We start from the raw sequence: 17,204 nt of genomic DNA on the forward strand, positions 1-17,204 counted from the left end.
GGACAAGAGGCCTGAAATCCCGACAGCCGCCCAGCAGCGAGCGCCACCCGCGCACGCCCTCCCCCAGACACGGGTAAGTACGAACAGAAGGATTGGCACTCATTTGGCCGATCGCTTGATGCTCACATACTGCCTAAAGACAAGCTTGCATCGTTCTTTAATCGCAAGCATTTGATAAGCAAAAAAAACCGGAGAGGGGGGTCCAGCAGTCCTTTACCGCAGTGGTAAAAACCCACTCGTATATTTTACTGCCTCATCCCCATATGATTAAGTCAACTATCCGTAACATGGTTCGCTGTACTTCACGTTTATTCACATTGATATTTCGTGCGGCAGAGAACTCGAAACGAGTGTCACTCGGCAGTTAAAGAGGATGTAAACAAAAAACAGAGCCAGAGACCTGCTCTGTCTCTTTAAAGGAGCACATAGTAGCGCGCCCACCGCGTGTGTCACCTCCCTGCCCGCAATCGAACCTCATGTCTGACGGGAAGAGCTAGCAGACACTTGAGCCAGATGACCTTATATGGCTTGGACTGTTCATACTTTCAAACTAAGGAATGTATGGATTTCTTGAAACAGTTTAAGGAAGTGTCTCACATTCCTTAAGGGGGAAGGGGTATTTTGTAGTACACTAACCAAATGTAATACACATGGCTGAGTAAGACAAAATGGAGTTACTTATACTCCATCAGTGTCCTTTTTGGGTGATTTTTTATGTTTTGGCTGCATAGGGCCACTGCAAAGACAACATGCTGCTATCTGATGGCCTATGGAAAAAATTGCACTTTAAAGCTGAAAGGTATGCCTTTACTTCTGGGCGCCATAAAGTGCCCTGGGAATGGGCGACGTACACAATTGGGGTGTCATTTTTTGCAGGAGAGTTTCCTGCACTGATATTGGGGCGCTTTTTCTTGATAGCTTGCAGCATATTTGCAGTAATTTGCGCTAAATTAGCAGCAAAGTGAAAAAATGCCTTTTTTTTTTTTTTTGTTCCATTTTCCAACAAAAAGGCCTATGGAAAAAATGGCACTTTAAAGGTGAAAGGTATGCCTTTACTTCTGGGTGCCATAAAGTGCCCTGCGAGTTGGCGACGTACACAATTCAGATATTCTATATGTCCTGATCAGTAAGGTAATATATTTTGGTATCAATATTTGCATTTGTACTACTAATCAAGGGAGTGTAGTGGCCATATTAACAAAAAAAAGTTTAAAAAAAAGACTTTTTTCACTATTTCTCTGCTCATAATAATAAAAAAACACAGTAATTTATTAAATCAGTCAATAAAATATTTACCCTATGTGTCTTGGAAAAAATAAAGTCAAAACAGTTATGATATGCAAAGCACTTGTAAAGATATTATTATTTAAATCAGTGCATACCAGAACTGTAAATTTTGACCTGGACATTGGGGCATCAATGACCCTTGGTCATGAAAGGGTTAAATAGAATTATTTTTTTTTTTTATCTGCGAGGAATTTGTGAGTGAGTGACACCCTGTAACGGTATAAGTGGAGGCCTAGCCACTAGCCAGTGGCCACAATACAGTCTGTGTGGGCCTGACACACACGGGCTTGCAAATGTGATTATATCACAGAAAAAGATTAAATAGAATTTTTTTTTATCTGAAAGGTATTTGAGTGAGTGACACCCTGTAATGGTATGAGTGGAGGCCTAGCCAGTGGCCACAACACAGTCTGTGTGGGCTTGACACACACTGGCTTGCAACTTTGATTATATCACAGAAAAAAGATTAAATATAATTATTTTTTATCTGCGAGGTATTTTCTGTCACACCCTGTATGAATGGTGTGCACACAGTACTGTCTGTGACTGAGCCTGCAGCCTCTCACACACGGGCAGGCAACTGCAATATATATATATATATATATATACATAAAACACAGAACACTGCCCTAGCTAACGCTTTCCCTATTGAATCAGCAGCAGCAGCACTGTCCCTCCTCTCACTAAGAATGTAGATTCCAAATGAATATAAAATGGATGCTGTCCAGGAGGTGGGAGGGTCTGGGAGGGAGGGTCTGCTGCTGATTGGCTGGAATGTGTCTGCTGACTGTGAGATACAGGGTCAAAGTTTATTCAATGATGATGTATAGGGGGCGGACCGAACATCACATATGTTCGCCCGCCGCAGCGAACGCGAACAAGCTATGTTCGCCGGGAACTATTCGCCGGCGAACTATTCGGGCCATCTCTAAACATGGCTAGTGGCATTACAGTGAGGGCAGTACTTACCAGCACATTTATTGGCTACTTAGCAGCCGCGAAACATGCGGGAAGGAGACTCAAGCATTGTGTTCGAGCACATGCGGTACTCGGCCGAGTACCGCCATGTGCCAAGCATAGCGATGCTCGAGGCGAACTGGTTTTCGGCCGAGCATGCTCGCTCAACACTAGAATCTTAGTATTAACACTTTAACAGTACATTACAATGTTAACCCTTTAGCACTGATCCACTGGGTAACTATGTAATGCATTATGCTTTTGTTTTTGTTTTTTTAAGCTGTTTGAACTTCAAATAATTTAATTGAACTTTTACCATTTCTGTATACATCTAAATGTTTTTAGTTTTTTTTTTTCATAAGGATGTATTTATATGAGATGTCTTTGACCACAAAAAAAAAATATCTAAAATGATGCAGAACTGCATACAGTTCTTCAACCAGTTGCATTGATTTGTTATATGGTTATGGGTGCCTGACCTTTACAGCTCATAATTTCAATGTTATTCACCTGTACAAGCCAGTTTTTGATGCAATCCAAAATATTTATTGTATTGTAAATCCAGTACATCCTTAGACCATTTTTACATGGGTCAGTATTTGGTCAGCATATTACTAGAGATGTCGCGAACATAAAATTTTCCGTTCGCGGACGGCGAACGCGAATTTTCGCAAATGTTCTCGAACGGGCGAACCTGGCGAAACGCCATAGACTTCAATAGGCAGGCGAATTTTAAAACCCACAGGGACTCTTTCTGGCCACAATAGTGATGTAAAAGTTGTTTCAAGGGGACTAACACCTGGACTGTGGCATGCCGGAGGGGGATCCATGGCAAAACTCCTATAGAAAAGTACGTAGTTGACGCAGAGTCGGGTTTTAATCCATAAAGGGCATAAATCACCTAACATTCCTAAATTGTTTTGAAGAACGTGCTTTAAAACATCAGGTATGATGTTGTATCGATCAGGTAGTGTAAGGGTTACGCCCGCTTCACAGTGACAGACCAAACTCCCCGTTTAACGCACCGAAAACAACCGCAAACAGTCCATTTGCACAACCGCAAACTCCCCATTTGCACAAGGTTGGATACCAAGCTAGCCATGTCCTGTTCCTTGTCCTTACTGACGTCATTGAAGGTCTCTTCCTCCACCCAGCCACATACAACACCAAGGGTCCCTGAAAGGTGACAACAAGCCCCCTGGGACGCCTGCTGTGGTTGGTCTTCCACTTCCTCAAAGTCACCTTCCTCCTCTGACTCCTCTTCTTCAGACTCCTCTCTCTGCATTGCCACAGGTCCAGCAATCAACGACGACAAGGCTGCTTCTGGTGGTGATGGTGACCACAACTCTTCCTCTTCATGCTCATCTACGGCCTGATCCAGCAGTCTTTGCAGGGCACGCTCCAGGAAAAACGCATATGGGATGAGGTCGATGATGCTGCCTTGGGTTTGACTGACCAGGTTTGTCACCTCCGCCATTGTGCATGAGCGTTCAGTAACGCGGCCAAAAAATACCCAGCTCTGCAGAAGCTGTCCTCTTTTTTTTTTATAAAAAAAAATCTGTTCTTAACAGTTTAATCTCTGTTTTGTCCCCTATCAGGGGCCGGTGTATGGAACAGATTTTAGGACCCGGGAGATGAAAAAAGATGCTTGATCGGTCCTCTTACTTCCAATTTGGGGCACTGCGCGTACGCCTTGCAATGTACTGTGCCACCAGATATGAGTGGTGTGTTTAAGTAGTACTATTGCTATCAGTTTAATCCCTGTTACGTCCCCTATCAGGGGCCGGTGTATGTAATAGATTTTAGGAACCGGGAGATGGAAAAAGATGCTTGGTTGGTCCTCCTACTTCCAATTTGGGGCACTGCGCCACCAGATATGAGTGGTCTGTTAAGTAGTACTATTCCTATCAGTTTAATCCCTGTTACGTCCCCTATCAGGGGATGTGTATGGATTAGATTTTAGACAACCGCAAAGAGTTGTCAATAGTTGATACACTCTTGACATAAATTTTATTCCTCTATGCGTCAATCTTGGTGTAGTGATGACTGTGCTCGTGCGCACGTTTGGGAGATTGCAGACGATGGGGATTTTTCAAAGTCTATGGTCGTGCTGACTGAGGTAGTTCAGTGACAGTTAAGTGACCCAGAAAACAATGATTCTGCAGTGTGGGCCCATTGTTGGCCTAGTAGGCTTTAATGATCACCTTAGATGATCACAAAGAAAATAAAAAAAAATTCTATGCAAAATTATCCAGCCGATCGCTTTTGGTCTGTTCACAATGAAGCAACGACCTTATCATCTGGGGTGTGCCAACATTGCCATTGCCAACACACTCATAGAGGTGGTCGCTTCATTGTGATACGCAAGATCCTTCACCACAACAAGGTAACGATCACGAAGGAGTATTGACACATGTATGTGCCATTTTTTTTGTTTTGTTTTTGCAGCCACAGTGCAGCACCAGAGGCCAGAAAAATTAGGTATGTACACATGCCAGAAAAATTAGGTATTGTTGCAGCCGCTGGTCCGGTGTGACTCTCTGCTTTCAGGCAAGTCAACCCCAAGATGGCGTGACACTGTCGTATCCGGGATGTTGAATAGCCCCTGGGGAGCTAGTGGGGGTGCAGTTGATGTGGAGCAAGACGCAGCAGCAGAAGAGGACTCATCCGAGGAGGTTATCAAAGAGGATGGATTAGGAGGAGTAGAGGAGGTGGCAGCAGGCCTGCCTGCAAGTCGTGGCGGTGTCACCAACTCCTCTGCAGAGCCACGCATTACATGCTTGGCAGCCGTCAGCAGGTTTACCCAATGCGCAGTGTAGGTGATATACCTGCACTGACTGTTCTTTGCAGACCAGGTATCAGTGGTCAGATGGACCCTTGCCCCAACATACCATGACTTCCTTTTTCACAATAGAGTACAGGTTGGGGATTATTGCCTTTTGTGCAAATAAATTTCGGCCGGGTACCTTCCACTGCGGTGTCCCAATAGCTACAATTTTTTTGAAGGCCTCAGACTCCACCAGTTTGTATGGTAAAAGCTGGTGGGCTAAGAGTTCCGACAAGCCAGCTGTCAGACGCCGGGCAAGGGGGTGACTTTGTGATATTGGCTTCTTACGCTCAAACATGTCCTTGACAGACACCTGACTGTGGGCAGATGAGCAGGAACTGCTCAAGGCGAGAGACGGAGTGGCGGATGGTTGAGAGGGGGTAAGGAGGACAGCAGTGGTTGACGTGGCTGAAGATGCTGGACCAGGAGGAGGATGGCGGCTTTGAGTTTGTGTGCTGCTTGTACTCATGTGTTGATCCCATAGGCGTTTGTGATTTGAGATCATGTGCCTTCGCAAAGCAGTTGTACCTAAGTGGGTGTTGGACTTCCCATGACTCAGTTTCCTTTGGCACAGATTGCAAATGGCATCGCTGTTGTCAGAGGCAGACACACAAATAAAATTTCACACTGATGATCTCTGCAATGACGGCATTCTGGTGGTGGCAACAGCATGCGTTGATTGGCGTGCTGTCTGGCTGACCCTGGGTGCCGATGCATGCTGTCTGACTGTGCCACTAGCTGCTTGCGACGACCTCCCCCTGCTTCCAACTTGTCTCCTCCTCCTCTCTGTCTCCCCATCTGAACTTTCCCCCTGTTCTTCTTCTCTTCGAGCGGGCACCCACGTGACATCCACGGACACATGGTCATCATCAACCGCTTCACTTGTATCTGACACCTCAGCAAAGGAAGCAGCAGCGGGTACAACATCATCATCATCATCATCACACCGTACGTCCATGTGTGTAATGCTGCCTGACTGAGACATATCCCTGTTATCTACATCCTCTGGCAATAATGGTTGCGCATCACTCATTTCTTCCAACTGGTGTGTAAATAACTCCTCTGACAGATCAAGTGAAGCAGCTGTGGTGCTAGTGTTGGTGGTGGCAGCAGGCGGGCGAGTGGTAACTTGAGAGGTGCCCGAAGCTGAGCTGGAGGAGGATGGTGCATCAAGGTTCCAAGCGGAAGCTGTAGAAGATTGGGTGTCCTATGTTAGCCAGTCAACTATGTCCTCAGAACTTTTCGAGTTCAGGGTACGTGGCCTCTGAACACTGGGCATTATTCTAGGGCCAAAGGGAATCACAGCACCACGACCACGACGGCCCCTGCGGGGTGGCCTGCCTCTGCCTGTCATTTTTTTTTTGTTGTACTATGCGTGCAAGCTACTGTGACACCAGATATGAGTGGAACTGTGCACTGGCAGAAGTTGGCAGAGTAGACGCTGTAGGCCTGACACACACGCTTGCAGACAACTAACTGCTATTCAATCTATTACAGTCAAAATTGTTGTTTTTATTAAAATGTAATCTACTGTGACACCAGATAGGAGTTGCGCTGGTGACACTATGCACTTGCAGGGCCTGAAACACACACGCGTGCAGGCAACTGACTGCTATTATTTTACAGTCAAAATGTATTTTTATTTTTTTATGTAATCTACTGTGACATCAGATAGGAGATGCGCTGGTGACACTATGCACTTGCAGGGCCTGAAACACACACGCGTGCAGGCAACTGACTGCTATTATTTTACAGTCAAAATTTTATTTTATTTTTTTAAATGCCATCTACTGTGACACCAGATAGGAGTTGCGCTGGTGACACTATGCACTTGCAGGGCCTGAAACACACACGTGTGCAGGCAACTGACTGCTATTATATTACTGTCAAAAAAGTTTTTTGTTTTTTTTAAATGCAAGCTACTGTGACACCAGATATGAGTGGTGGCACTGGGCAAGTGGGCACAGTATACACTGTGAGCCTGACACACATGCTGGCAGGCAACTGCAATTAGATTACACAGGAAAAAAAAAAAAAAACAGACTGATGTACTAGCCCTAAAAAGGGCTTTTTGGGGTGCTGTCCTTACAGCAGATATCAGATGAATCTTTCAGGACTGTAGTGGACACTGAATACACTAGATTAGCTATCGATTTCCCTATTAAATCAGCAGCAGCTACACTGTCCCTCCTCTCACTAAGAATGCAGCTTCCGAATGAATCTAAAATGGATGCTGTCCAGGAGGTGGGAGGGTCTGGGAGGGAGGGTATGATGCTGATTGGCTGGAATGTGTCTGCTGAGTGTGAGGTACAGGGTCAAAGTTTACTCAATGATGATGAATAGGGGGCGGACCGAACATTGCATATGTTCGCCCACCGCGGCGAACGCGAACAAGCTATGTTCGCCGGGAACTGTTCGCCGGCGAATAGTTCGGGACATTTCTACATATTACATCAGTATTTTTAATTAAAAAACAAAATGGGAAAATAAATGGGGAAAACATTTTTGGGGGAATGAAATAAAAAAAAAAACACAATTTTGTTTCTGCAACATTCACTACATGCTAAAACGTACATGTTATTTTTATTGTATGGGTCAATAAAAAAATATTAAAAAAATGAATGAAAATGCTGTTGCGATGAAACTCTAATATTATTTTATTATTTCCATCCACAGAGCTATGTGAAGGCTTGATATTGAGGGGAAAGCTGAACTTTCTATTTGTGCCATTTTGGGCAACAAAAAACTTTTTATTCAACCCATTTTCGAAAAATATGAGGCAACTAAATATTTATCTTTTACTTATTCTGCTATTGGGAAGATTATCAAGCAAACAATTAAACAATATGTGACCTGTTAAAATTTTCACTTCTGAGATGCAAGAAAATGTAAAATTTGCCTTTTATCACAATTCAACAACAGGTCAGGGTAAAGTAACTGCATTTTATTCTTTAAAGACTGCATAAAAGAGATGAATTACCGAAATGTCTTTAAGATAAAAATGGAATTCTGTTTCCATTACCAAATGTTTTCTTTAATTAAGTACAAGACATTATTGTGGATATATTAATTATAGCCAATATAATTTTACTACAGATTTTCACTATGCTTTCCCAATTACATCTTCTTCACCTTTAAATATGGCATAAACTGTAAGCTTATATCTATGGATAGTCCTCAAGCCCCAAATAACACTCTATCCATCTGGACAGAGTCAATCTAGTATTTCCAAAGCTGCAGCAGAAACAGCTATTTTCTTTGACAGTAAAACCGAAAGGGAGGTCATTGTCTCTTAATGGCCCCCTACAGAGTTAATCTAAGCCAGTGGGAACTGTCTTGCCTGCCTTGGCAGCAAACAGGTTGTGTTGGCTTTATCTCTGCCTAGAAAATAAAATCATTTAATGAACCCATTGGCAATATGCAAAAAGGTAATTTGCTCCTCTTTAATTTTGTGGCAACCTAATATATGTTAGGGTCCATTCACACGTCCGTTGTTTCTTTCCCGATCTGTTCCGTTTTTTGCGGAACAGATCAGGACCAGATCTGGATCCATTCATTTTCAATGGGTCCTGAAAAAAAATCTGACATTGAGCTGTCCGATTTTTTTCAGGACCCATTGAAAATAAATGGGTCCAGATCTGGTCCAGATCTGTTCTGCAAAAAACGGAACAGATCAGGAAAGAAACAACGGACGTGTGAATGGACCCTTAATGTAGCAGACACCCACTGGTAGATTCCACTTTTGGAATTATGAATATTTCTATTCTGTTGTTCTTGCCTTTGAAAAATTTATAGTATTGCTAATGTATTTCAGATTTTATTTCAATTCCCTTTTTCAGAATACAGTATCTATTAGTGTCTACTAATTAAAATCCTAGTTAATAATGATCTTGATATTATGTCCTTCACCCAAGAAACATTATAAGAAGAGCATTGTATCTGTTGTTTATTCATGGAATGCTTCTAAGCCTACTTTCACACACGCGTTTTGTGCGGATTCATCATGGACGGATCTGTTCAGACAATACAACCGTCCACATCCGTTCAGAACGGATCCATCTTGAACACCATTGAAAGTCAATGGAGGATGGATCCGTTTTACATTGTGCCAGAGTGTGTCAGTGAAAACGGATCCATCCCTATTGACTTACATTGTGTGTCAGGACGGATCCGTTTGGCTCAGTTTCATCAGACGGACACCAAGACACCAAAACGCTGCAAGCAGCGTTTCGGTGTCCGTCTCCAAAGCGGAATTGAGACTAAACTGATGCAAACTGATGCATTCTGAGCGGATCCTTTAACATTCAGAATGCATTAGAATGCACACTGATCCGTTTTGGACCGCTTGTGATAGCCCTGAACTGATCTCACAAACGGAAAGCTGAAATACGAGTGTGAAAGTAGACTAACTGACAGCAGTGAAAATGCAGTTTACCAGCTCACCAATAGTCCTAAAATGCAAATCCAAAAAGATATTAAAGAGCTAAAAAGAATGCCTTTTTTTGAATTTCAGTGCTATGTCACACTTGGTTAGGATGTCATATTAGCAATAAGTGAAGGACTGCACTGTAACCAATACCACTGCTCTCCACCAGCCCAGAACCATGGCTGGTGCAATACTCTGCACTAAATCCTCTGTACTGTCTTATAGCAATGGAAACAAGCCTTACGTGCCTATTAATGGCATACTGTACTATGCCACTGCATAGCACCACAGAGCAAGACCAGCACAAAGGTTGAATAAGAATATATCTAGGCTACAACTACTATTTGGTGTATCTAGAAATGATCTGTTTATGGACATAACCTGTATATTGTATATGAAGCTCTGAAATCCTTAAGTTGCCCATATAACTTCAATAGATGTCACCAAAAGCTTGTTAGATTTCCTCTTTCAAGTCCCTAGCTATCTCTTCCAACTCCCCATAACACATACACGTTCGATCTAGTGTGTATGTACTGTATGTACATCTGTTGGTGGTTTATCACCCGGAAGAGCAAAAAAAAAATGATGTTGAAGTGCATTTCAGCCAATATTTCTCTTCCTTGTCATCATCTGTCAGATTCTCAGACTAAATATTAGATTGGTATCTGTTCCAGTAAAAGTAGCAGTTTAGTAGTGTTTTTTTTTTTTTAACACAGTACACATCAGGTGATCATCCATCCCTTCTTCTAGCTTGTGGGCCAATGAGAAGGCTTTGTCACAGCTTAGCAACATCCCTAGCAACCAATAGGAAAGTTGCCTACCCCTTCACTACATAAGAACCTCCCCAGCAGCTATTTTCTGAAGTTTATTCCAGTTATGAAAGAGACAGCTGAGTCATTGCTGTGCTCTGTGCTTTGTTCTATTATATTAGACAGTAAATTATATATATCATTCAGATAGTTAGGGGGAGATAGTCAGTGTAACATCACCCCGGGCATAAAAGGGGGTAAACGCAGTTTAAGAGATATTCCCTTTCCAGATGCAAAGGCAGCTACTAAAGACACCAATCTCCCGAACTGGAAATCATATGAATGCTGCATACAGCCGAATAGGAAAAAACATAGGAAAGGTTTACACTCCTAGCAGTCGGACTGGAACAGCATACAATCCCCCCAAGAACAAGACCAAGCTCTGTGTTGAGGGTAAAGCAGTGGACGGCCAGAGCTGTGTGTTTATTGTTCTTATATACACATTCTTACACATTAGTACCACCCACAGGGTTTTGTAAAACAACCAGTAACCTCGTACAATACACTCAGACACTCCCACACAACATCCTCCCCTCTGCCTGTGATACAATTACCTTACACAATGGGTTAATGTAATTATCACAGGCAGGAGAATACACCGTTTTATACAATGTCTTCTGTCCTGGAGACAATTGGGAAGTAATCCAATTTATCTCCAAGGGCAGAGGCAAAACTCCATTAGCCACATGGTAGCAAAAGACAATAAAAGACATAAGAATATTTAACTGTGCAGCTATTGCATAAAACATAGACATTTAACATATCCCCAGATAGCTCAGGTCTGAGTGCATTCAATTATTAGGTGAATGGCACTCAGACTACACAAATACAGTTCAATTGCCATGGAGCCAAATTCTTTCACATAGTCTTTGCAGGGGAAAATCAAGCGTTTCAACATGGGGCCATAGTCTAAAGGAAGCAGGCGGGCAACCAGGCTTCTCCAATGCAATGTGGCGAGATTGGTCTCGTCACAGTCAGTGTAGGTTAGATTAATCTATAGTGTAGCTGATAGGCTCCAGTGCAGGGTGTTAGGTAGTGTTATAGGTTCTGCTGTCCATACATACATGCTACAGACATAGTGCTATGATGTCACAAGTAGCACGTATTGAGAAAAAATATGTGCATCATTGATTGCCGAAAATTTGCAAGTGAAAATGTATTGGAGCACTCTATCTGCATATAAAGCTTCTAATGTTCTGCCGTGTCAACCATTTTCTCCAGTGTCAGGAAACTTTTATACCAGCTTGAAATATGTAGCAAAAGTGACAGACGCCGGTATTTCTCACGCATTACCCGAATAATACATTGCCGATTAACCCACGCGGCACCGGAATATCTATTTAAAGTTAGGACGTACCGGTACGCCCTGAGTCCTGAATTTGCGAATATATGACAAATATTCTGCTAAATATTAGCAAAATATCGCAAATTCGAATTTTGTCCCTGCCGCTCATCACTACAGTTTAGGCCAACAATAGTTTAAGGCTGCTTTCACACTTCGGCAGCAGGGTCCAAGCATGCTGTAGTTTTTGTCCGGCCGCCTCGCAGCATGTTTGCCGTGCTGCGGCCGGACCTCCGTCTCGCCCCCATTATAGTGAATAGAGCAAGAGTGGACTTCCAGCGGCATAGTGGGCTAGCATTAGCACGGATCCGGCAGGCTGTTCCCCTGCTGGAACAACCTGCCGGACCCTGCTCCTGCAAGTGTGAAGGTAGCCTAAGTATAAGAGCCTTAATGGGGGTTTATGGTACTTTTATAAATGGCCATACCCCACGATATGCCAGCAATATCTGATCAATAGAGTATTACACCCCACACCCCCACCAATCAGCTGTTCTGCAGTAGCTCTAGCACTGGAATTGCACAGCTCTGTTCATTGTGTAGTGGACAGAGCTGGTTACTACAGCTCTGCTCCCATTAAGGTGAATTAGAATAGTGCTCCAATAACCTGCTCCATCTTCTACACACTAAAGTCCACCAATATATGGTAAATGTATTTGGAAATACCACTACATTCTCAGGCAATGAAATTGAGAATAAAATTAATGCACAGTGTGGCAAGTTCTCTTACTACTTTCAACTACATAGTGACATCTAGTGAGTGATTAAAATAAGTTAGCTTTGATTAGCCATCCAAATGCTTATTAATAGCAGATTAGACCTCCAAAAATGACAACACCACATAATAGTTTGAAAGATAAAACATTAATCATCTTTACTATAGCATATTGGCCCATACCCACACAAATACAAGAGATCATGTCAAGTTATCTTTACATATGAAGTAATAAAAGGCAATGATCGCACACAACAAGCTAGATGCCACAACAATAGATAAGTATTAAGACACCATATACACATATACAAAAACAGCAAATAGACAAAATATCAACCACAATGGCTCCTGAGACCCCAATGTTGTTGGTCAGTCACTTCATCTGGGGATATCAGCCCAGAAGAAGCGACTGTGAAACTCGTGAAAATAAAAAATAAAAAGTAACCTACATACTGTATAAAGTAAATATTTTCTTTGAAAAACTGAGATCTAAGCAAATCAGAATAGCAGAGCTGTTGCTAAAATGTCTCCTAAACAGTAAAAAAAAAAAACTTATTTCAAACATACATTAAGTAAAAACATTATATCAGTTTTTTTTTTTTTTTTTCTTCATTTAACTTTGACTATTAAATAAAATATTTGGAGGCTTGTGTGACATCACCCAGGCATGCACTAGTATGAAACAGCAGTTATTAATGGATAGAGAAAGAGGGAGCTGCTACAAAGAGATGCACAGGGCAGTGGTAAGAAAAGAACCTTTGTTCCCGGTTATTGCAATAGATCTGCATTTACATTCAACAATTACCCACACTGTATGCAGATGAACAATTGCTACTGAAATCATTAATTAACATATAGATTTATTGTTTGTTAGCAGCACAGGACGATGTGCTTCCCACAAACAATGATTTTATGTGGATCATAAACGATGTTCAGATGTAGTAGAGTTAACACACATGCTTTATGAGATGTGTTATCTAAGCTGAATGTGTTAAGCAAATACCTTCAATTGCTTTTCAATGGCTTTTGTTTCAAGATAACGAGATGACTTGGGAATGTTTCAATCGTGTTCACTTGAATAACTTGAACTTGACTATACGATCTGTTTCAAAGGGTTTGGTGCAATTCTCCTATACTTGGTTTCAGCAGGATGCAATATGGTGGCAGACCTTCTAAATGCTGCTCTCATTCCTAATTAGCTTTGGCTTCAATATAGTTTGGTGAGGAGGGTGTCTTTTTTCCCATTTTTCCTCTGCTATATTCCAAAGTCATTTTAATCGCTGGAATCACTGCTCTTAGAGCTGCTTTCCCTATTTTGATGCGGTGAGGGTCAACCGTTCCCTCACTTGCCTGGTGTGCTCCTCCACACTCTCCAACTCTCTACTACCACAGCTTCCGAGCACATTATATGGAACATAACATTATATGTCACATAACTTTACATAAATACATTATTAAGGCATAGTATGTAAGGACCTGGAAAAGAATACAAAGATTAACCCTTACATTGTTACCCAACAGTAGTTGGGTATAAAGAAGCAAATGGGGTACCTCATATCGTCTCACAAATGAGCATTTTGTTTGTTTGTTGGGTGATTGGTGGCACATTCAAATGGGCCAATTATTGTGAAAGAACATTCATAAAACTTTCATTCCAATAATTATTCCAATCCTCAGCCCATATAAAAGGATCCTTTATGTCAATAAAGGCTCTGAAGGGAAATGTGACTCCATCTTGTCTTCTCTTACATGTACAGAATTGTTATAGTATATCACCCATGCACTTCACATCTTCCCCGCTGTGAGTTAGGTTCACTTATCTGTCTCAGGACAGATTCTGGGAATCTCCCAGAACTAGAACAAATGTTCTGTCTCATTCAGGGTCATTCGGCGCAACTGCGTACATTCTTATATGTGACGTATTACATACCATAAAAGGATGTTCCGGTAGTATCTGTGTGAGCACCAATGTTTATCTTTTATGATTGTTTTAACGCTGTTGTTATGCAAACTTTTCTACTGCCTATATAAGACCAAGCTATAGCATAATAAAATTAGAGTGTTTCTCAGTGATTGCCTGTGTGTGTGTCTGTTATTAGCAACTGAGAAACATCTCTCCTGACGTCAGTGTCTCAAACCAAGGTTGTCGTAGAGGTCGAGAAAGGTCCAAATCCTTTCAGTTTGGGGGCTCCGTCCCGGATAGAGAAGGCCATCCTCGTGTCCGGTAAGAGAGACATCCCTTTTGTCCACTGTCCGGTCCGAGGGCACTGGCCACATCTCTACCCGTGAGTTTTTATTATGTATCCGGGATACATTGTTAAGCCTTAACCCCTTAAGGACGTAGGGCGTACCGGTATGCCCTATTTCCCGAGTCCTTAAGGACTCAGGGCGTACCGGTACGTCCTAACTTTAAATTGATATTCCGGCGCCGCGTGGGTTAATTGCACCGGAATGCCGGCTGAAATCATTCAGCCGGCATCCTGTCAACACCCCCCCGTATCGGCGATTTCTGCAGTTTCTGATCCCCGCGGTCCCTGACCGCGGGGATCAGAAACTTTAGTATTCCTAAAATATATCTGTATCCCCCCCTGCACCCCTGAGTGATTTTAGCCCGGTGGGAGGTGCAGGGGGAGGGTTGTGGGCGGTGCGGCAGGCAGGATCGCGATCCCCGGCCGCCTCCCCTTGAATAATCGTTGGTGTACAGTGGGTATACCAGGGTGCCAACACATTGCTGACACCCTGGTATAAACGGCTGACATCTGTGCAGATGTCAGCCGTTTAACCCTTTCTATACCGCGGTCCGTACGGACCGCTGTATGAAAAAGGTTAACTGTCATCGGTCAGGGAGCTCCCTCCCTCTCCCATTGGGGGGCTGCTGTGCCTTTGCAGCCCCCCGATGGAGAGGGAGAGAGCCCCCCGACAGCCCCCTGCCAGCCCCGTGCTCACCCTTCCCCGTCTGCCACAACTTCCCATGGCAACAGAACGCCTTCTCAGGCGTCCTGCAGTCCATGGTGCTGAAAAGATCTATGCTAAAAGCATAGATCTGTTCAGTGTAAGTAAAATACAGTACAGAACCCTATATAGTGTACTGTACTGTATTATACAGACATCAGACCCATTGGATCTTCAAGAACCAAGTGGGTCTGGGTCAAAAAAATGCAAAAAAAAGTGAAAAAAGTTAAGAAAAAATAAAACATTTATCACTGAATAAAAATAAAAAAAATAAAAATACACTACACATATTAGGTATCGCCGCGTCCGTAACAACCTGATCTATAAAACGGTCATGTTACCTTCCCCGCACGGTGAACGCCATAAAAATAAAAAAATAAAAACTATGAGAAAATTGACATTTTGCCCACCTTATTTCCCAAAAAAGGTAATAAAAGTGATCAAAAAAGTTGCATGTACGCCAAAATAGTACCAATCAAACCGTAATCTCATCCCGCAAAAATCATACCCTACCCAAGATAATCGCCGAAAAACTGAAAAAAACTATGGCTCTTAGACTATGGAAACACTAAAACATGATTTTTTTTTGTTTGAAAAATGAAATCATTGTGTAAAACTTACATAAATAAAAATAAAGTATGCATATTAGGTATCGCCGCGTCCGTATCGACCGGCTCTATAAAAATTTCACATGACCTAACCCCTCAGGTGACCACCGTAAAAAAAATAAAAATAAAAACGGTGTAAAAAAAGCCATTTTTTGTCATCTTACGTCACAAAAAGTGTAATAGCAAGTGATCAAAAAGTCATATGCACCCCAAAATAGTGCCAATCAAACCGTCATCTCATCAAAAAATGAGACCCTACTTAAGATAATCGCCCAAAAGCTGAAAAAACTATGGCTCTTAGACTTTGGAGACACTAAAACATTTTTTGGGGTTTTAAAAATGAAGTCATTGTATAAAACTTACATAAATAAAAAAAATTGTATACATATTAGGTATCACCGCGTCCGTGACAACCTGCTCTATAAAAATACCACATTATCTAACCTGTCAGATGAATGTTGTAAATAACAAAAAAAAAAAAAACGTGCCAAAAAAGCTATTTCTTGTTACCTTGCCGCACTAAAAGTGTAATATAGAGCAACCGAAAATCATATGTACCCTAAACTAGTACCAACAAAACTGCCACCCTATCCCGTAGTTTCTAAAATGGGGTCACTTTTTTGGAGTTTCTACTCTAGGGGTACATCAGGGGGGCTTCAAATGAGACATAGTGTAAAACAAAAAAGTCCAGCAAAATCTGCCTTCCAAAAACCGTATGGCATTCCTTTCCTTCTGCGCCCTGCCGTGTGCCCGTACAGCAGTTTACGACCACATATGGGGTGTTTCTGTAAACTACAGAATTAGGGTCATAAATAATGAGTTTTGTTTGGCTGTTAACCCTTGCTTTGTAACTGGAAAAAAAATATTGAAATGGAAAATCTGCCAAAAAAGTGAAATTTTTAAATTGTATCTCTATTTTCCATCAAATCTTGTGCAACACCTAAAGGGTTAACAAAGTTTGTAAAATCTGTTTTGAATACCTTGAGGGGTGTAGTTTTTTAGATGGGGTCACTTTTATGGAGTTTCTACTCTAGGGGTGCATCAGGGGGGCTTCAAATGGGACATGGTGTCAAAAAACCAGTCCAGCAAAATCTGGCTTCCAAAAACCATACGGCGCACCTTTCACTCTACGCCCCGCTGTGTGGCCGTACAGTAGTTTACGGCCACATATGGGGTGTTTCTGTAAATGGCAGAGTAAGGGCAATACAGATACAGTCTTGTTTGGCTGTTAACCCTTGCTTTGTTAGTGGAAAAAATGGGTTAAAATGGAAAATTAGGCAAAAT

The 17,204-nt window shown here is 42.2% G+C and overlaps 1 pseudogene; it reads left to right on the forward strand.

Moving 5' to 3' along the window:
* Positions 1–3,775: 3,775 nt before the first annotated feature.
* LOC120987384 lies at positions 3,776–3,953 on the forward strand (annotated as a pseudogene).
* Positions 3,954–17,204: the final 13,251 nt, after the last annotated feature.

Source organism: Bufo bufo, chromosome 1 (genome assembly GCF_905171765.1).
Source record: "Bufo bufo chromosome 1, aBufBuf1.1, whole genome shotgun sequence".
Classification (NCBI taxonomy): domain Eukaryota; kingdom Metazoa; phylum Chordata; class Amphibia; order Anura; family Bufonidae; genus Bufo; species Bufo bufo.